Genomic DNA, 21687 nt, shown 5'->3' with positions numbered 1-21687 from the left:
ACGCGATCGGGATATCGCTAACGATACGATCTCGAGAAGTTGTCTCAGACAGATACGCTCGGAACGCTTCGGGTCCTTAACGTCTTCGTCGATTAATCAACGAATTGATGGACAAAGGAAAGACTGGCGATTGGCCACAGAGTTTCCAATCAAACAGGGATGGATGGCCCGAGAAGACTGCCTTGGCTAGCTTGTCACGTTTGCGCCATTGAGATTTATTAGCGCCGGCAAACGTGGCGAACTATCGACGATGATAGCTTCATTAGGACAGGACCCAATGGCGTAGTTAGGTGAGCGCACGTTCAAAATAATTCAGAACGTCTAAATTAACTTACCAGATTGTTTTATTTATTTTGCAAATTACGCAGTCCAAGTTACGCTAGCACAATAATAAATATTTCTTGATACATAGTAGAATGAACTCATTCACAAGTTCGTTCATCGCACCGATTCGATCGTTGCCGATATCCAGAAGTGGCGAAAATAGTCGTCTTCCTGAAAGAGTAGAGCTCGAAGAAAGCTCCCTCGAAATTAAACGCCTCGAATGAAACATTACTAATTTCCTTTTTACGCCCGTCCACCTCAAGTTTGAGACTCATCGATCTCTCGCGCCGACCGCATTTCTATCGGTTCAATCCAGTCTGCTCGCCGCGAAAAAGTTTGCCGCGCTTAAAGAGAAAAAGGAAAGGACGAAGGCGCGACGCGAGAGAAACGGGACGGCGGGACGACCGAAGAAAGAGAGAACCAACCAACCGACGGGGTGAGCCAACGCTGGCAAAAAGAGACGACATAGAAAATTTCGGTGGTAACTGGCGGGAAGGATGGCCGGGGTGCAAGGGAACTGGTGCTGGTGGGAAATGTAGAAAAGTGGAACGCCTGACGTCGACGAGCGGGTTCCGTGTGCCAGCCAGAAATATATTATCGACCAGAGTAGCGGATGTACGTGGTTGCGCGTGTACGCTGCGAAGTAAGGCGCGTCCACACGAGGCAGACTGGCAGCACGGAGAGAGGGTGGGTTTGGGGTTTTCGGTGCAACCGCAAAACTTTCACAATTTTGACCGCGCGCCCGATATCAATAGGTTTGCGCTGATATATTATTCGAGCGTTGCGTGACGCGGAACGAAGAGACTTTGCGCGTGCACGAAGACGTCGCTTCGCGTCGCGTTGATACCTCTCCGCTTCGCGGGTTCTTCTCAGGAATTCAATTCCATCCGTTATGTACCGACGACATGATCACCTCGGCGCGGCGCGCCGTATACGTGCGGGTCGAACGAAAAGCTGATCGATGGAAAGTTCCGAGGTGCTTTCCAATGGCGGGGGCACGAGAGAGAATTTCGGATGTCGCGATTTAAGTTACGCCGACGTATCTCGGAGAGAGAGAGAGAGTGAAAAATTTGACGATCGTAGCCGCGATCGATCGCCGAGAGAGAGAGAGAGAGAGAGAGAGAGAGAGAGAGAGAGAGAGAGAGAGAGAGAGAGAGAGAGAGAGAGATTGCGAACGCCTCGTCGAAAGAAAATGCCTGGTTTTGCGATGCAAGTTAGAGACGTTTTGAATTTTAAATTGTTCTCGGAAGCGATCGTGAAACTGATCCGCGCGGCAGGAGAATAAAATCGGCGACCGGGCGAAGCCAGGTTTCATAATCAATTTTATAGACCTTTTAATATTAAAAGTGGCTTTAACTTATATTGCTACCGAGGCCACTTAACTGTGGTTTAAGTTACGACAAATTTCCAAGTCTATCCACGTTGCACGGCCGCGTGAAATCCCTGGTAATTAAATCGTCGAAAAATTTCATCGCCGAACTGAGTTCATGATGCTTTTTCATAGTGACTTTTTCAAAGTGATACTTGTCCCCCATTAATGATTAAGCAAAGCTGAATTATATATAACAATTGTAGCGAAAATTGCCAAGTTCATCGCGCAAATATCGCTTGGCAAATATGACAAGGGTGTTGGAGCATGACGAAATTTCTCGATAATGGAGGGTATCCTATGAGTTTCGTGCCTACAAATCGATCAGAATAATTCCAATCGACGCTCGAATGCAGTTAGCCGTAGGGTGATTCATGATGGGTAATTTCACAGTCACGTAGCGGCCGCGGTGTCACGGAACATCGTAATTCAAAATTATAAGCGAGTGGATCGCGTGAATCTGGGACGAATTCACGATAGGTTAGATAGACCGAACGCAGATCACGTGGGAGATCGCCTCTAGAGACAGTCTTCAACCTAGCCGCGTTTAATCACTCAAGTTTCCTAATTAGTAATGCCCTTGAGTATATATTGCCTTTACATGCCATTCACTTTATCTCGATGTTCGTAAAGGCATGTCGCGATTTTCGATGTCAGAAGTTTCGGATAGAGGTATCTTTCCAGAGTATTGATTTGCTTGGAATCAAGACGTTATCGTTTCACATTTAGTTCTCGTTAACATGGAATAGACTATTACGTTGTGCAAACGTTGTACAAACTCTGACTAACATTGTCGCGTATCGTTAAGATTATGGGGCGAGAAATCCATTTCGTAAAATGCAATCAAATGTAACGATCGTATAAATATGATCGATGATAAATAGCAAATTTTTTATTTTTCGAATTTTGTTTTAAAACAACCATAATTTTTCAATTTACTAATACGACTCAAGCTTACAGCTTAAGTAAGTATCGGTCGAATAAAATCAGTTATGTAAATCAGTTTTATATTTAATCTGTAACAATTAGTCAAAATCTCAATAAATAAAAAAAATTTTATTATAAATTGCTTAGAATATAATATATGTAGAATGTATATGAATAAATTGGATGGATCGTGCGTCACATATAAAGAGACAACATCCTACTTAAAAGTTACGAAACAATTGGTTCAGCAGATGTTAAAACTTTTACGAAACGTGAGTGAAAAGAACCACAATCCGGTTGGAATCCGGTGAAATCAACTCGTTATATATCGATGCGACCCAATTAGCGAAACAATTACAAAAGTTCATTCGATGTTACATCGTGTTTATACCAAAATGGAAATTGCGTCGTATCTCGCGCCCCGTGATAGTTCCATTTTTTTTTTTTTTTTCAATCAGCTTCATTGTCGTTGTTCAATCGTCCGTATCTATTTTGCATTCGTGTATTTACAATGTGCAAATCCCATGTGTAAAAACGCCCTGCCGCTCAAATATCGTCGAAGTAGCCATGAAAAGTAGCGCGTGTTGCGCGAGCGAAATGAAAATATCGTTTACATCGTTGAAAAGCCGGCAACATCAGCGACATCGCTCGACATCGCGGTTCTTCGCGAGAACGAACGTGCGAGACGGAGGCAAGCTCGCTATCGACCGGTACAATGCAATTAGCAAAGTGCCAGGAACATTACTCATTACATATTGTCGACGTCGTCGGCATTCGTCCGACGAATACGCACGACTAATGATTGAAAGTCTGACGGGATTTTGTCCGGAATAGTTGTCACTTGGAGGTACCTTGTTAGCGTAAACGCCAACGGTAAAATATGAGACTCGCGTTGGCAATAAAGAGTTTAATTACATTTCCGTTCGTTAATTATATATGGGGCTTCATATTTGTAATGTATAATTTTCATATTTGTTCCGCAATCACTATATACCGCTGTCACTTTCAAGATACCTCTCTCCATTTACCTTTATCCGATTTATTTGAGGAGTTTATTTTATCGATTTAACGCTACGCGCTACTTTATATACAACGAAATGTTTAACATTCAATGTATTCAGCGAGCTTTCCGTAGTAGCCACTGGATTTCGAGAAAAAGGAAGTAACCCAGCAAGAAGAATCGCTCGAATACCCAGTACAGTGGTAATGGATACAGTAAGCATAATCCTATAAGAACTGACCACCTCGTGAGATTTTCAAAAGCTCTCCACATCTCTCAAGTATAAATAAATTTGATAAAGCGATTATGGTACATACTTTCTCAGTGTTAGTTGTTTTTTTTTAAATAAAAACTATTACATCTTTTCTAATGCTCAAAATGCTCAGTTCACCTTTGAATGATGAAATACAATTTGAGATAACACACAATTGACAATTTAATTAAATATATTAATATATATATATATATATATATATATATATATATTGGCTTTTATTTTCGTTTCGGAAAAATGACGTTGTCTTATAACGTTTGTAAAGAAAAATCAAATTTTCATAACGCGCATATAAACTCATCAACTTGTATTCTAATGAAACAAGTTGTTAAAAAAATTTATATTCTTATGAATTACGAATTAAACTAATTATTTTAGTAAATATGGTTACGATGTTTTTCACAATACTTGATGAAGTTTTTAACAAGCTAGCATGTTGAAACGCCACTCGAAAAACATCCATTCCAATAATGATTATCATAAATTGCAAAAAATTTCGTTGTCAGATGTTTCAAACAATACATGACGAATAAAACAGGAAACAAAAAAGAAATATTAAAAAATATCTTAATAAAGCAATGAAAAATATTATAAAAAATGTTAGACACGAATGTTAGACACGATAAAATTTATAAATAGTTAACGAAAATAGTGCGCTTAAAAGTTTCACCATTTTGTGATAATCACAAAGTTGAAAATTCGTTTTCCATACATTTCGCTATTCATAAATTATCGACTGATTATTGAAGTTTCTCTGTTATCTCAATAGGTTTTAATATTGGTAGAATTTTTCCTGTTCAGTAGAAGTTCAGTAGACGTTCAAGAAGTTTGCGCAATGGCGACTTTTGCTTCTTACAGACACACATGAAATTTCTAACTTAATAATAATAATAATAATTAAAAAAATGAAAAAATAAGATATTTTATTTAAAAAACATAATGTTTAATAGGAAAATACTATTTTTGCAATAAAATGGAGAATAACTAAACAGTAAAAGAAAGAATAGAATATACGGTAAAATAAAAGGAACGAAAGGTAGAGAAGATAGATACTTTTAATGGCTCGAGTGATTATCGATAATTCAAGTTGTTTTCAATAGATAAAAGAATGTCTCAAAAAAAATTTTTTAATTTTCGTAAATATAAAACGTATTGCGACAAATCTAACGCCATAAGAAAATATCGAAAAACCAAAAAAAAAAAAAAAAAAAAAAATAGATGGAAACATTGGAGAAATTAGAAGAAAAAAAACAAAGATGAAGGAAAGGACAGACGGAAAGGATAGAGTTTAAAAGACCAGGCAAGACATTCGAGCAGTCGGTGAAAGGATTTGTTCGAAAGTTTATCATTACTTTGTACTGGTACATCGGAAAACTGCATCTCCGCACCGGCTCGTATCAGATACCCGCCAGCTAATATCATTTTAAAACCAAAGTTTCGCGCAAACTTTTGTTTATTATTTCCCTGCAGCGGGCTATGCCGACCAGCTACGGGGGACCAGCGACGAGAAGAAGAGGTTACTCCTCCAATCGAACTTTCTTTATCCAGGCTCGCCTTGGGCGAATTATTTCCCTTTTCTCCTCTCCTTGGATGTTCGAACAGTATCGGGAGTAGTCGAATAGAGGTATCGGGAAAGAAACAGAATGTCCTTTTCCTTTGCGACCCGATATCACTTTATTAGTCGGATATTTTCTCCTCGGGATAAAAACGAGCAATTGGGTTGAGAGTATTGCAAGCTTCTGATCTCGATGCAATCCAAGTGAATTGCATCGAGATTATTTATATAATACAATAAACTGTCCATTCGTGCTTCAGTAATATACTTAAAAATATATTTAATTATAAATTATCGTATCGTTTAACTATTTTTTTACGATCTTTGTTTTATAAATTATGTGAAAATATTTTTTACGGATAAAAAATTATTTTGTTAGTCAATAGTTGTGTCAATACGTGTTGAATTTGAAGTTATTCAATAATAAAATATCTCGGGTTTCAGCAAGATAAATATTTAAGATAAAGTGCCATTTCGTTTCTATATGCAACGCCGAGACGGAATAACATCGCAGCCATGATAAATTAACGAAGGTTAACATACCCGTGGAGCGCGTGAAGGCTGGTTCAAAGTTCTATCGCAAAGTATTCCTCAAAGTTGTATTTATCGGTGAATAGATTAAGATTATGCTCGTGGGTGTAATGGAAGGTCGACGGTTTCAGGCTGCACTCAGTCCCACGAGATGAATGAGGCGGACAGATAAGTGGAGAGAAACCCAGAGAGAGGTTTCTCTAGGTAAGATAGAGGGTCAAAAGGGGGTGGGCCGCTAGTGTTCTGCACGATCGCTTCATTAACCTGTATTGTCTGTAGTTACATTGCTTAAGATTACATTTCTTATCGTAGACAAATAGTGAAATTGTTGCATCAAGACAAATAATCATAAATGTAATGAATATTCAGATTGTGCTAGATCGTGCATTGCTATACATATAACATGCTCGTATAATATATGACAAAATTTTGTCTTCGATAATAAAAAATATAATATCACTTAGAAAAAAGAAAAAGAAGAGAAAAAAGAGAATTCGTCCTTTTTAATATATTATACATATAATACATTAATCATCACGTAAACATGAAACAAAAATATTTGCAATATAATTATAAATATCAAAAGTATTATATCAAATTCAACAGTAATATGTTATATAAATCGTTTCATACTTTATCTTTCTTTTTTATAACAAAACATTTAAAAACTGTATTTATTTTATCTTTAGTTCATGATAAAATATTAAATTTATTACAAATTATATTTATTTTGGACAATTATTTGTATATATAGTATCAACGTTCTTAACTATATCTTGCTACATGTTATCTATAACATCATCCATCCTTAATCATTTATTTCATTCTTTAATTTTGTCACATAGGTTTTTTTTTAATTATAGGGAACAAATTATAAAAAAGCTTACAATTAATTTATCAATATTAAATAAACTAAATAATTATTGTCTTTAACCCTGATGACTAAAATATACAAGATATATAAGGTAATCTTTTTTTTTACAGTATATTATCAGAGTACCTTTATGTTTTGAAATATAATTCGTAATACCTTGTTGCGTCCCGAGAAGTAAAAAAAAAAAAAAAAAAAAAAATAGATGATAAAAAGTGAAGAAATGAAAGAGGAGGGAAAGAATGAGGTGAATCGAAGAGCTGTAACAAACAAAGAGAAGGACAGACAACAAGGGAATGAATTTCTATTGGCGGCATGGTATGGTTCTATTGACGTCACGGCCGAACGACGGATTCACCGGATGATCGGTTCATTTCCGATCGTTGCCCACAATCAACAATACACCTCTGGACATTCTAGATTCTAGATCTGTCGGCATGGTCAGCTCCGCGAACCTGCGTTTATCTGCCTGTATATAGGGGGATACGCGCATGCGCACTCGTGAACATATCGTGACACACATGTGAGAATACTATAGAGCTGTATATGCAGCTGCGCGCGAGCGAAGGTGCATCGCAGGGGAGAATCTGACTCTGCCTCGCTGCAATGGAGCTTGTTATCTGTTGTACTGACGCGGCTGATATACCATTTATTGCTCGTAGAGCAACAATGCTATCTCAACTATTAGAGTTGACTGACGTATTGGAAATCAGTGATCGAAGAACAAGATTAAACAAAAAATATGTTAAGGCTAGGGGATGCATGGTTTTCTTTATTAACACAAAAAGATATCCTTCGTGATTACAAAAATTAATTAAAAAAAATCTACATTAAGATCTGCTGGTAATGATACATGATATTTTAAATTTTATTATTAAAAAAATAAAAATTGTGTGTGTGTGTGTGTGTGTGCGCGCGCGCGTGTGTGAATATCGAAAGGATTAATCGTGATCACATATCGTTTTCATGAGTGCATTGACAAAATATTTGAATGAATTTCATTCGATTAGTCTATGTACCTAGCACGATATTATAGTAAAACAATTGAATACAAGAGTTAAAAATATAACGTATTCGCGTAATAGTATACTTGATTGATATATAAAAACATTCTTTTTCAGTGATGAGTCTGATAGACTTAATTCAGCAAACACATTCTATCTTCTTTACCGTCTCTCTCTCTCTCTCTCTATTTATCAATTTATCTATCTCGTTTTATTTTTGTTGACTTCTGAAGAAAGTTCAATGATGTCAATTAACTTTTCAAAGGATAACTACAAATCATTAGTATCTTTTTTATTGGTAACTTTTTGTCACTAATCAAACCATTTAAGAAATAGGTATAAAGAATAATTTCAAAAATAATAGCAAAAAAAAACTTTAAAACTTGAACAGCACAGAGAATATATAGATCGTTAATTGTAAATTATAAAAGTAATAAAACGATTTGATTGAAACGATTGAAATGAAAAAATATTTAGGAAAAATTTGCTTTTACATCTGCGTTTGCGCATTCATCTGAGCGAGCTTTAATTAGAGAAATCCTAATTTAAGTCGACAAGTTGAAATATGCTGGAAGTCGTCGCTTTAAGGCTCGTATATCTCATAGCGTAGTTGGCAAATACGACAGATTTCTATTATTACGTTAATCAAGTAGTTTTTAACGTCGAAAAATGTAAAAAGATGATAAACCTAAATTTATCATAGAAAAATATGTAAGCAAGTAACTTTATTTGTATTAATGTAAATTAAGCAAAAGAAATAAAAAAATGATTAAATAAATTGCTGGTTTTAAAATTATTATTAACTTTTTAAATACGTATGCAGTCTTATTTTAATGTTACATGAGATTTAACTAAGAAATTAAATTACACAGGTACTATGGAAGCAAAATGAAATTATGCATTCACAAAAATCTTCAGAATCTTGTGTGTGCATACATAATTCTATCTTTATTTAGTCTTAACTAAATATTTAAAAATATATAAAATTATTCTAGTACTGAGAAATTATTAAATAAATTATTCTACATTTCTGAATTCTTATATGTAATTTTATATTATTATCAACATTTAATAATAACTATTAATTGAAATAATGAAATAACTTTATTATATTACAAACAAGATTTATTTACTTTTTATTTATTTTAAAGAATACGCTCTCTCTCTCTCTCTCTCTCTCTCTCTCTCTGTCTCTCTCATTCAATGTATAAATAACTGAAAATAATTTGGATTAAATTATTATACTATACCTCTCGGTATACTTTTATTTCTGTATGACATAATATCTAAATATTTTAATATCTATCGTCTCTCTCTGGCATTTCAACTCTATGAAACTCTAAAAATAAAAAAGGTGGCTTCTGAGAGTGCAATTTCACGAGGACAATAATTCTCCAGCAAAAAATAATCGACGAAAAGGAATGCGCCATCGTTTTCACTGCATAGAAATATACATAAATAATAAACTATGTTTGTACGAAATGATATTGAAGAAATTTATATGTGATAAAATATGTGCTACGACCATGTACACTATGATAATAAAACAATAATAAGGCTATGATGCAATGATATCGAATAAATTTGTACGTATTTTTATTAGGTTGTATATATTAAATGATTGTATATATTAATTTTATTTTTTTCAAGTAATTAATAAATTTCTTCATTAATTAATTAATTTAATTCCTTTTCAAATATTATTTATTTTTAATAATAATCTCACAAAGCTAACAAGATTGTAACTCGGCATTACGTGTGTAACAAATAATTTTAGTATCTTGATTACTTATGCCATTTCCATTAAATATGTATTAATTGTTTACGATTGCCTTTAAGTAGAAAGAGAAAAGAAAGATTGATAGACACATTAATTATCGATATAACAAGGTATCCATGAAAAATTTTATGAAGGTGGCTCCAATAAGCTCCATGGAGTTTCCTTAAAAAGTTCCACCCGCCGCGTCGCAAGTTTCTTCCAAGCATGAAAGTCAGCGTGAAATTTTTCAGAAGGCCAGCGTATATAAAGCGGAAGAAACAAAAGCAGAACGAACCGTTAAGCCGCGAGGCGATGGGGCGATAGAGGAGAGGGGATTTGAAGATGAATGGAGAACGCGAGAGGGTGCAAGGAAATAAGAAAAGCTCTATTAAGGAGGACCCTTTTCGTTCGCGGCGTCATGTCGGTTGGGACGATGGTTGGGAAAGTTGTAGGAGGGGAGGAAGAGAAAGAGAAATGGAGTAAGGAAGGAGTGAGATAGCCGGGACCAGGTACGGTAGGGGAAATTTTCAGCGTTGAAAGGATTATGGCGAGCTATGCCGGGCTCAAAGAGCCGCTCGCGATAATCGGCGACATGATTTTCCACTGCGCCGTGTTCTTTTATCCATTATGATTTACCCTCTCTTCAGCTGGCGAAATATTTTTTAACATTTTCAGCATTTTTGTCGCAATCAAGCATAGACAGAGACCAACGTAATCGTGATGGGTACTTAATGAAGGAAGGTACAGAAACTTGAGATTACATTTGCTTCGTGCGTGGCAAGTGTCGAATTTAAAACGATTATAATTGATTCAATTTCATATGTATATACAAAATTCGATACGTGTTTTAGATCTCCAAACATTATTATTATTATTATTATTATTATTATTATTATTGTTGTTGTTGTTGTTGTTATTTGCATTTGTTATCGTGTATACGTATCTATTTCGAAAATTGAATACATTGATTAATATATAATTATATAAAAATAATTATACAAATAATTCGCTTTATACACGCATTACGTTTCTACAATAATATAGTACTCACTTCAGAATTCAGGCGTATGAAATAATTTTAGTTTTTTTCTGTTACATTCCAATGTAAAGATAGAAGTCGGTACAAAACGTGGTTTCAAAAGATTCAAAATGCATATTAAAGAGAGAGAAAAATGATAATAGATAAAGATAAATTCTATATACATCAGCACGTATATTTTCATTCTGCAAAGGACTTCGCCTCCTCTCTCTCCTTGCATTCCGCATCCATTCCGTGCCTCTTGCTGCTGTCATACTTAGCGCTTGAAAAGCGCAAACCTCATATCGCACGTCGGCAAATATTCATAAGTTAAATATCGCTTCTCCGCGGGAGGTAAGGACTCGTGATATAACATCGGCGCGGTATTACTTTTGGCGCCAAGAGAGAGTTCCGCACGTACAAGTCCGCAATGCTCCGCGCACGTGAAAACGACGGCTGCTTCACCTAAGATGGCTTAGGCGAAACAATTTCGGCATTTTATCCACGGCGTTATCTCACGGCGTTTGGCGGATGTCAAAGCCTTCTCGGACCGAGTCTGAATCACGTTGCTAGATGACATTATTCCGGACGAGATTTCAAGATGGTAAGAAGCGGGAAAAGCGAGAACAAAAATTACTAGCATACAGAACTGGGATTTATTTATATAAATCGAAAATCACTTGACGATTTAATCTTTTTGGCTCAAGCTAAGTCATATACATTTATATATATATATATATATATATATATATATATACACACACACACACAATCTACAACTATAAACAATTAAAAAAACACACGTTTTACGTATCTTGCGTTGTTAAAATTTAACACAAAAAATATTAGACGAGGTATATAATAAAAAAGTTGCTAATTTTAATCTTATTCATCATATAATTTAAATAATTTATCAATTAAAATGCTTGTGATTTATAAATAGATATGTACTATTTATATGTATTATCACTTCGTGTTTATTTTGAAAAATTATTAAAAGCAGAAATATCTCTGAGAAATATCTTTTTTGCTTTTTAAAGTAAAAAAATATCCATTTACATAATTAATTGTTATTAAAATATTTCATAATTATTATTAAATATTCATAATTATTATTCACATATTTGATAAAATATAAAGAAATAGTATGCAATATTAAAATAAATTTGATTGAAAAGAGAGAAGTATGAAAACTTGAAATATTTTTTGGTTTTAAAAATTCTATTGTAACAATATCCGATATGTTTTTCAGTAAAATGTAAAAATAGCATAGAAATATGAAGCTGTTCATTTGGTCGTTTCAAGATTAATTTAATATTCGTATTGTCGACATTTGCATTCTAATTTACTGTCTCTTTTTGAGAGACAGTTACTATGTTTATTCGTTTTGCAGATTAACAAAAATTTTAAATTAAAATGATAGAAATTTTTCGAGAGCTTTTGAAAATTCCGAGATTACCCACAGTACGTCGACGCGGAAGAGGCGAGCTGATGTTCCACCACGAATTGTGACGAAACTTTCACAAACTGGTTATAAAATGGACAAAGTTACTTGCACCTTTGAGATGAGATTGTTGTCCCTTGAGATCAGATCGACCATTTGAAATTTCTGTGAGACCATCCGTTGCCAAACTTTATATTCTTCTCCCTCGTGTATTCCAGAGACTTTTGCGTTTTAAAGTATTTGTGTGTTACACAAACTATTTTCATATACCTGTATGTCTAGATAATTACTAAATCGATCATTCGTGATTATATGAGTATAAATGTAAAAGTCCAGAGATCAAATTTATATAGCTAAAAAATCTTGAATAATTTTTAAATCTTATTTGTATATATAAATTGTATATATATAAATTAAATAATTCTTATGTACGATGATTCTTTATAAAAAAATAAATTTTGTCTATTACATATATAAAACGATTTATTAAAAAACACATTATTAAAAATGATTATTTTTTTTCTGTCAACTTTTTGCTTTATTCGTTCATCCTTATAATTTCTGCAGATATATCATTTTTCGGTAATAATAATTATGGCTATTTCATATCTATTAGCATATCTATTACATTACATAGATACAATATTTATCTACGGTAAATGTGCTTTCGTTATTCATACAACTTGGCTAGTCTGGATTAATTTCGTCTATCGTCTAACTACTACGAATGTATGAGACCGCGGAATATCCACCGCACATCGCAGCGAACAGTTGCAAAACTTGTACGAAACGCCAGCAAAACGGGAGAAGTTACTCCGTACCCTGGCATGAGATTATTTCTGGAGCTCAGACTGAACCTCCGAAAGTGCAACGAAGCAATTTTGTGTCTAGATTTGCCGTCACGTTCAATGCACCGAGATAGGGAAACAAAGTGAGAACGAGTAAATAATGGTATAAAGAAATGTGCCTAAAATCTATCATATGTTTTAATTTACAATTACAGCTTTGTATTCTATTCTCTACATTCTCTACATTATTATTCGATAACATTTCATAGTAATAATATCTTTGTTATAACATATAACGTATTAAAAAGCATTTTTTGTGAATAATACTCTTGTGCGTATAGATAATATAGTAATGTTAATTAAAATCTTAAAATTTCTATTCTTTCGTGTATTTATTAGTTCGTACAGAAATTTTATTGAAAATATGCCGTGTGAGAAAAAGTAGGGCGTTTATTCACTGACAAATTCGCTATCATTCTCGATATATCTTGAATCATCTCGATCACCATTGTCGTCATTCTGATATCCGGTATAAGGGACAAAACGGGAATCGAATGGTGAAATTATCTTGCTTCGTATACCTCTTAGTATTTGAATAAAAAAATAAGCGACCCATGCTTATTTTGGTTAGAAAAGTCCTGATGCAAGTACTCTATGCTTGTACTTGAAGGTTCTGTGTTTGACTGAACATTCCAATAGAATCCTCGCTGATTGTATGATTTGTCCTTAAAGAAAATAGAATGAAAAGAGAATCTTTCTATTATAAAATAGATGTTCTCGATTTTACATAAAAATATTTTCCGTTATCATTATTTTTTGCATATACTACGTATTCGCACGTCTTTTCCAGTCTTACGTAAGTTTTATTTTATTTAACAAAGTAATAATTGCGTAATAAACGACAAAGAAAATAGTACAAAGCACCAAGGATATGATGAAGGAAGCGACACGAAGGGACAAGGAAGTTTGGATTTCTCGAAATATTAGTGGCGAAACTTGAGTCGATTATTTTAATACATGGAAAGAAAGAGAGAGACAACTATTCGAGTTGAATTTAGGGAGACAAGAAATAAACTTAACTTCGCGACGCGAAGTGTACCGTTCGAGTGTACCTTCATTCTTGTTCACGATTCTATTATATTGTCCGTTTCTCTGGTTTTCTCTTAAAAAGAGTCAGTCAAAGATATTTTGTGTAATTTTATTAGCAAAATAATCTTGCATAATTAATGATTTTATATTAATTACCGCTGCAGAATCTAAAGTTGATAGAACTCGAAAATTCAATAATAATTGAATAATTGTTGATAATAAAATTCAGAATAATTGTTGATAATAAAATTCAATAATAATTGCTAAAACAATACTTGCTAAACTAAAAGCATATATGTTATAAAAAAATATTAAAAGAATTGAAATTGGCTTTTGTCATAGTTTTTTCCATAGACAAAAACATGTTCTAGTTATAAAAATATGATAAAAGAAATATAAAGAGATATTTTTATATAAAATTTATTTTAGAAAGATAAAAGTATTATTTTATCAGTTATAAACTTTCGAAATAACGTGATCTAAAATTTAATAAATTTAAAAAAGAAATTGATGAAAAGAGATAATTGACAAAAATCCCTAAAATGAATTTTGTCGTATATTCATTCAAAGCCCAAGATATTATACAGTGTGAATCATGGTAAAAGAGGAAGCTTCGAAATGATGACCTGCGATTAATAAACTCGAGAATGTAATTTCACTAAAAGCTACGGTAACGAGCTAGTAGAGATGATTATCAAATTTTGTATTAGCCTAAAAATGCATCGTCAACGTTCTTTTGATCTAATTATTGCTCTGAATTATATATACGTTATCGCCATTTGTACTTTGCTTTGATTTAAATACTTAAGACCTTTATCTATATCATACAAAATATAGATTTCAAAAAGGAAAAAAAGAGAAAAAAAAGAGAGAGAATGTAAATCGTTCTAAAAGATAATTTCTATTATTTTTGAAACATTTTAAATAAATTAAAAATTAAAAATTAAATTAAAAATTAATAAATTGTTTAAAATAATATTATTCAGTATAATTATTATGATTTATGTATCAAGAAATTAATATCTTTTTCTTTTTAACGATTGTAAGAATTAATAATATAAGTAATATAACAACATAATAATGACAATTCTATAATAATGATAATGATATTCTACTAGTTATAAACCAATCCATTGTATTGTTTATTCAATTTAATCAGAATATACAAGAATGTAAGTTCGTAACCGTTAGTAAAACAAAAAACGTAGTAAGTAATCTTTTTTTTTTTTTAATTAGATTTGTTCTTTACGAATTTTGAGCTATACTTGACTTATATTCTTTTGTAGCAACTACATAAAACAAAGAATCAACTTTTTGATCGAGCTAGGAATGTGTGGAAGCATAATAGGAAGGAGAAATAGTAACGAAAGAAAAGAGCCGGAAAGTTCTGTTAAGTACCGAGGGCAAATCAAATTTGCTTTTGATTCAAAACTTTTTGCTCTAACTATGGGGCTACCCTTCACATCTTGATTGCGTTTCCGCGGTTATATCAATAAAACCCAAAGTTACCTTGTAGATGTAATCTTTTTATATAAAAATTAAACGTTACGCTGCAAAATAAATAAGAGAAAATATTTTGTGGAAAAAGTATTAAACTCGTTAATTTTAAGTTTTAGTTAATAAAGAAGAACTAAAAACATCGATATAATGGGTGCTTTCCATTTAGTGACACAAGTCGACACAAGTATCATTCTATCTTTCTTGGCTTTCATCAATGATTAACAAGAACAAAATGATATTTGTGTCGACTTGTGTCACTAAATGGAAAGCACCCAGTAAAGACATAATAAAGAGATTTGCAGATATAAAAAGAAAAATTTTGCGAAAGTGATCGAGAGAAGAGAAGAGGGAAGAGGGATTAACTCTTAATTGATTGCCCAAGAAAAATGGAGCTGCGAACGTACTCAATAGAAAATTGCTCGTTTCCTTTTCTCGTAACGATAAAGGTTAGACATATAATGGTCTAAAAAGTATAATCTCTTAATAGTATTATTCTTTTTACGAAATGCAAGCAAACGTTCCAAAGATCAGATAGCTAGTAAAATAATTAATCCGCTAAATTAATTCAATTGAGCACTTATCTAGTGCTCTTAATAAACGAAACGAAAAAATGTCACGAGCGACTTTTCTCGTTTATCGTTTCTTATCGTTAGTGTCAGTCGTCTTTTTTGTCTTTTGAAAGTAAAACGAGACGCTCGGAGGCAAGAGCAGATGCAAGAGATTCTTCTCAACTGGAGGAACGCGCGGGAGTACATGAAGTTCCCCTGTCTCGAAAGTTCTGCTTGGCGCTCAACCTGCAGAACCTGCAGAACCTGCAGAACCTGCAGAACCGTCGTCGCCTCGTACGTACACGCCTTCATACCTCAGGTGGTTTGAGGGATATTGGTTTTCAATTTGCATTCTCCCAATAGCCGGTCATGCATCATTCCGAAGTTGCAAACCACCACGGAGCCGCGAAGCAGACTCTTCCACTCGGTGCCACGCTGGCGCGAGTTCCGGATAAAAAAGAACGAGACGATAACGCCTGCAAAAACAAAGTCTCAACCGCCAGAAGAACGAAGTACGACGAGGCGAATGACGAACTCGCTCCGCGCTACATCGCGTTTCGGAGAACCGGTCGATAAATATTTGATGGCGTCTGAAAGCAAGTTAATCTTGTAGACGTGCGCACCGTACTTTTGGATGACTACTCATAGGTATCGTGTTCAAGCTCGATCGATCGGACCAAACACACGTGGCCAAACAGAAAGAGATAATAAACCAAAAGACACACTCGCAATTTCGTTCGCGAGTTTGTTTTATTTATAAAAGATATAAAACATTTTCATATATGTATATTTTATATCTGTGCGTGCCGTGTAACATTAAGTTTTTCCTCGAATAATAAAATATAATTGTCACTGTGAAGCCAGAAATTAAAAAAGTAGATGATATATAATTGCCAGAAAAATCGTATAACTAACTAGTACATATATAAAAATAATAAAGCGATAAGAATTTTTAGTTTTGTCCGATGAAAAATAAGTTTTCTCTATGAGAATTCATAATATATATATATATATATATATATATATATATATATATATATATAATAAATAGAGTTAATAATGAAGCGAAACTGAGATGCCTCTTCTATCTTGGTTCTTACAATGGTGAAATTTTAGTTTCGAATTCTCAGCGAAAGTTCTGTGCTGTTACTCGAGAAGCGTAAAACATGCAAGAAGTTTGTATGCTAATAGGTCAGGATAATCAAGACATATATCAGATTTAGTTAAAGATTATCTGTATTATCCATAATAACAAATAAATAAATCAATCGTATGTTAAAGAAACAATCATATGATTGATATAATAATAATTCGCAATGATAAAAAGAATCTTAAAAATTATTATATAGATAGAATCCGTACCTTTTATCTTATCAAAATTCCTAATACTTGTTGTAAATTTAAATATTTGTTTGGTTCTTTTTTGATTCACATTTTGTTATTGGTTTGCTACAAAATTGATTATGAATGTGATATCAATGTGCTATAAGGAAAATATTGTAAACGTAAAATTATGTAAGTAAAAAAATCATAATTTAACTCCAACGTAAAATCAACGAGAGATAGATTAAACCCGTTAAATGTAGTCTATCATTCGCTAAAGTGTGCTCGGTCATTTAACGCGATAGTTAGCAAGCGCTCATCGAATCGAGTCTTTATTTATCGACCCAGCGGAAAATCGTTTCGTAACGCGGCACATCGAAAAGCTCTGGAAGGTGGAAGCACGTTTGAGAGGAAATTAGATCGGGCAATTTCCGTGTCCACCAGCAGCGTGAGCGGTTGACGAGAGATGGGACATGAACGCTGAAAGAAAAGATAGGTGTGCAATGTACAACTGACCACAGTGTATGTATTTATTTGAATGTTTTTTTACAAAATTAAATCGTTTAAAAGAATTAAATTAGAAGAGTTAAATTGTGTTTGAAACATAAAAAACTAAAAAGAAAGAGTGAGAAAAAGAAAAAGAGCCGTATGACTAGCCGTAGTCAGATTTTTTGAGATCTCATTAGTGGAATACGCTTTCAGTTTGCATGCACACGATTCTTTCACAAGCGATACATATAGCTTTAATTTTTTTTTTTTCTAAATACAAACAATTTTTAAAACGTAAAAATATATAAGTCGCGTTAATTCATCAAATTTTTTTGCAGTATCAGTGAAAATCTTTGGGGGAAAAAAAAAAAAAAATTGAGGAAAGATTAATGAAAGATATATGTAATATAAATTTTTCCTCACATCGTTACAACACGGCAATATCTTGTGTGTACAACTTACTTTCCCTCTTCCGTTGCTCTCGAAAATCGTCGGCGCTGATGATTAACCGAGCGGCCCGGAACTCGGCGCGGGTTGTGCGTAAGCTGTGACACCTGACCATGCGCGCATCTCGGACAAGGGTAATTAATCTAAAGCCCATCGGGCGAATAGCTACCGCCGCTACCATCGTCGTCACGGGGACAGTAGCGACGGTGGTGGTGGTGGGGGTGGCGGTGGCAGGGGGGTGGGGGAGGGCGGCGGGAGCGACAGCGACGGCAATGACGGTAGCGGAGGAGGCAGTGATAGTGGTGACAAATTACCTGGACACGCGCGATGTCCGCGTCCGAGTCGCGGATGCAGGTTGCATCCACGGCAGGCTACTCGGCACGCTTGGCAGATACAGTTGGCATACCATTGCGGTGTGTACCATCCGTATCCTCTGCGGCCCAACAACGAACTCGCGAGCGAACGAACTTCCGCCCGTTCGCGTATCACACGTGAACAAAATGAATTGTATGAATGTTCACTTCCACATGACGTGATTCTGCCAATGGTTACGCGAGCTGAGTATCGCGGATACTTCGGGTAGATGAGATTAATCTATCTGTAACTTGTACTCGAGCTCTCTTCCGAGTCTTTACTTGAGAGAAATAGATCAATTTTTCCAACCCTTTATTTCACTTTTAAATTTGTATTCGAAAAGATATTATACATTTTTTGCATAACAATGGAAGAAATTTCAACTTTTAATAAATCGCATTTTTTAAATTATAATTGTTTTAAAAATATATAAATGCAAAATAATCATCAATTTACCTATTTTGTCACAATAGATAATCGTATGGTAACTCTTTCTCTCGTGCTTTATCATCGATAAAATTGCACACATGTAATCTTTTTTAATCAACCAGTTCAGCCATGAAATTTTATCGCAACTAAGATAAATGCCGAAGATCAAAATCGGCGTAGCGAAATCAGAGATTGCCATGAAATCTCTTCGATCCGATTGAATTCCCGGCAGAATAGCACGGAAAAATAAAAAGTAGAAGACTCGAGTATCGTGAACAGATGGAAATGGAATATTTGTAACGTCTTTTATGCGTCCCCTCGATACAACCAAAAGTTTCTATGCCTGCGCGAGAAATGAATACAACCCGAAACGACTAAGTCCCAAAATGTATTCTCTCAACGAAAAAAAGAGTAACTATCAGAAAAAATCGTTGCGGACTTTGATCTTTAATTCGACGCGATTAACTTACAGAAAAAAAAAAAAAAAAAAATCAAATTGGAAATCAATTGGAAAGAGTACGTCACGCGGAAAACTGTCCGGGATATCGTCACGTGCAATCGGGCTACGATGGCACACCGGTGACCAGTCATAGCGTATCGTTGGTATCTTTTAACGATGCACTAAAAGCTCTAACAGATTGTTACAACAACGGACGATATCGAGCGCAGCACGTTCGCGGCTAGCATAAGCTTTACCGGTCGTTGCGTCGGCATTTCATCGCGTTAAACGCGCCAGCCGGCTCTCGCGACTAACGATAACCTTTTGACGATGACTACGTTTTGGCCGAGTGCTTCCGGTCCATATAAGCGCGTCATACATCTATGCAACATACATGCTCACACAGCTGGCAAACGCTCCAGTGCGCAACGTATGACATCGTTCTCTCTCTCTCTCTCTCTCTCTCTCTCTCTCTCTCTCTCTCTCTCTCTCTCCTCTCTCTCTCCGTCAAGCTCGATTTATTACTCACTCGTACCACCATCGAGTCCCGCTGTTGCTACGACTAGACTAGTTATTCGTAATTACTCGCGTGATGGGGAAGCTCGTTTCTCAAAGCGGATGGATAGACTGACGGATGGGGAAGTTATATCGTTGCCGGGATCTATCTTTCCCACGGGATACAACGTTACGTGCTGACATTACGAATTTCTTTATGGATAAGTGGCATTTCCATTCGCACTGAAAAGCAAGACGGGACTACATCAAGTAAGAAATCAACAAACTGCACTTCTCCAAAATGTATATGAATATGGGAACAAATTTTTTTTTTTTCTTTAAATTTATAATATTGAATAATAGAAGCGATACAAAATGACGTAATAATAATATCCTTTGCTAGGGTACGCTCGCTATTAAATTAGAGAGAAGATAATAATATACAAAAGGTGGCTTCAAAAAGAGGTACAAAAAACTGCAAACTTGTAAAAAAACAGAGAAGTAAAAAATTTCTTGCGCGAAATATGATAAGATGATAATTGAAGTACAAAAAAATGTATGAAACTCTACAAAATATGTGTTTATACAAAAAGTATATACGAATTATGGCGTTAGATCTTAAAATAAATACAATTCTTTTTTTCAGTTATTTTCCTCGAATTATCCGAATTCTATTTCAAAATTAGAATTACCGCTTTAAAGATAGATGGCTTCGTACGTTATGTAAGTAAACATTAAACATAAAACGTAACTCAAAATATTATTAAATAAATGTCATGGAATTTTCCGTGAAATTCTGTAAAATACGAGATACGATATACAGCCGTATGATGTATCAAATGGAAGATCACAACATTGGGAATTAGGAGGAATATAATCGGACTTGAGAGCTCACGGTAGGGCTCATCAAGAGCACTTGCAAATGAGTATCGCAATGACGAGGCTGTGGGTAATCGTCCGTTAAATGATCGCGCCTACCACGCATGAAAGAGCCGTGATGGCACGTGCGATATATCGCGTAGTACGCTCGAAAATACAGTCTCTCTCTCTCTCTCTCTCTCTCTCTCTCTCTCTCTCTCATCGATCTCTTTCTTCCACCTGTATCTTTTTTTTCTTTATTTCGCTATCGTCTTTTCTTACGACGTACGACACACAATTTGTCGATCAATATCCTGAACAAACGAGAAACATGCTCGCGAGTCCTGCCGAGACGCCCGGGCATCTTCGGGCTATATCCTTCCGATATAACAACTAAAACTTTCCTGTCAGCCACGGCGTGTCGCCATGCGACGACACTGCGAGGCGCACGTTATTATTAGTGTCGCGCACAGTATGCGCGCGAACAGAGAGAACAGACTCTTCTCTCCTCGCGCCCCCTTTCTCATCCAATTCCGAGCGGAGTCTCCGCTCCGCTCTGCGGCACGTAACACCGCGCCACGTCGAAACCTCTCTCGGACCGACTCTCTCTCGGATCTCGGCGCTACAATATGTGCGGCGCATTGTAATCTATGAGCCTGGCTAGCGCATACTGTCGCCGCCGGCGATGATGATATCAAATGCGGTGATTGACGCTCCGCTCTCCGCGTGCTCGCAATCTCCCGTTTCCCCATGGCCGAACCGGTCGGTCGCGCAACCATCATCGCCATCGGCCTCGCCATCGCCATTGCCATCGCCGTCGCCATCGCCATTGCGCCGCCATTGCGCATCGCA

At 35.1% G+C, this 21687-nt stretch overlaps 1 protein-coding gene across 2 annotated transcripts in view; it reads right to left on the bottom strand.

The window, feature by feature from the left end:
- The window catches only part of LOC105422954 (uncharacterized), a 292571-nt gene that overhangs the window by 130781 nt on the left and 140103 nt on the right, over positions 1-21687 (bottom strand). The window lies entirely within an intron of this gene.

The sequence above is a fragment of the Pogonomyrmex barbatus genome, unplaced genomic scaffold, assembly GCF_055798465.1.
Source record: "Pogonomyrmex barbatus isolate J1 unplaced genomic scaffold, ASM5579846v1 scaffold8, whole genome shotgun sequence".
In the NCBI taxonomy this organism is placed as follows: domain Eukaryota; kingdom Metazoa; phylum Arthropoda; class Insecta; order Hymenoptera; family Formicidae; genus Pogonomyrmex; species Pogonomyrmex barbatus.
This window is presented reverse-complemented; position numbering and strand designations above follow the sequence as displayed.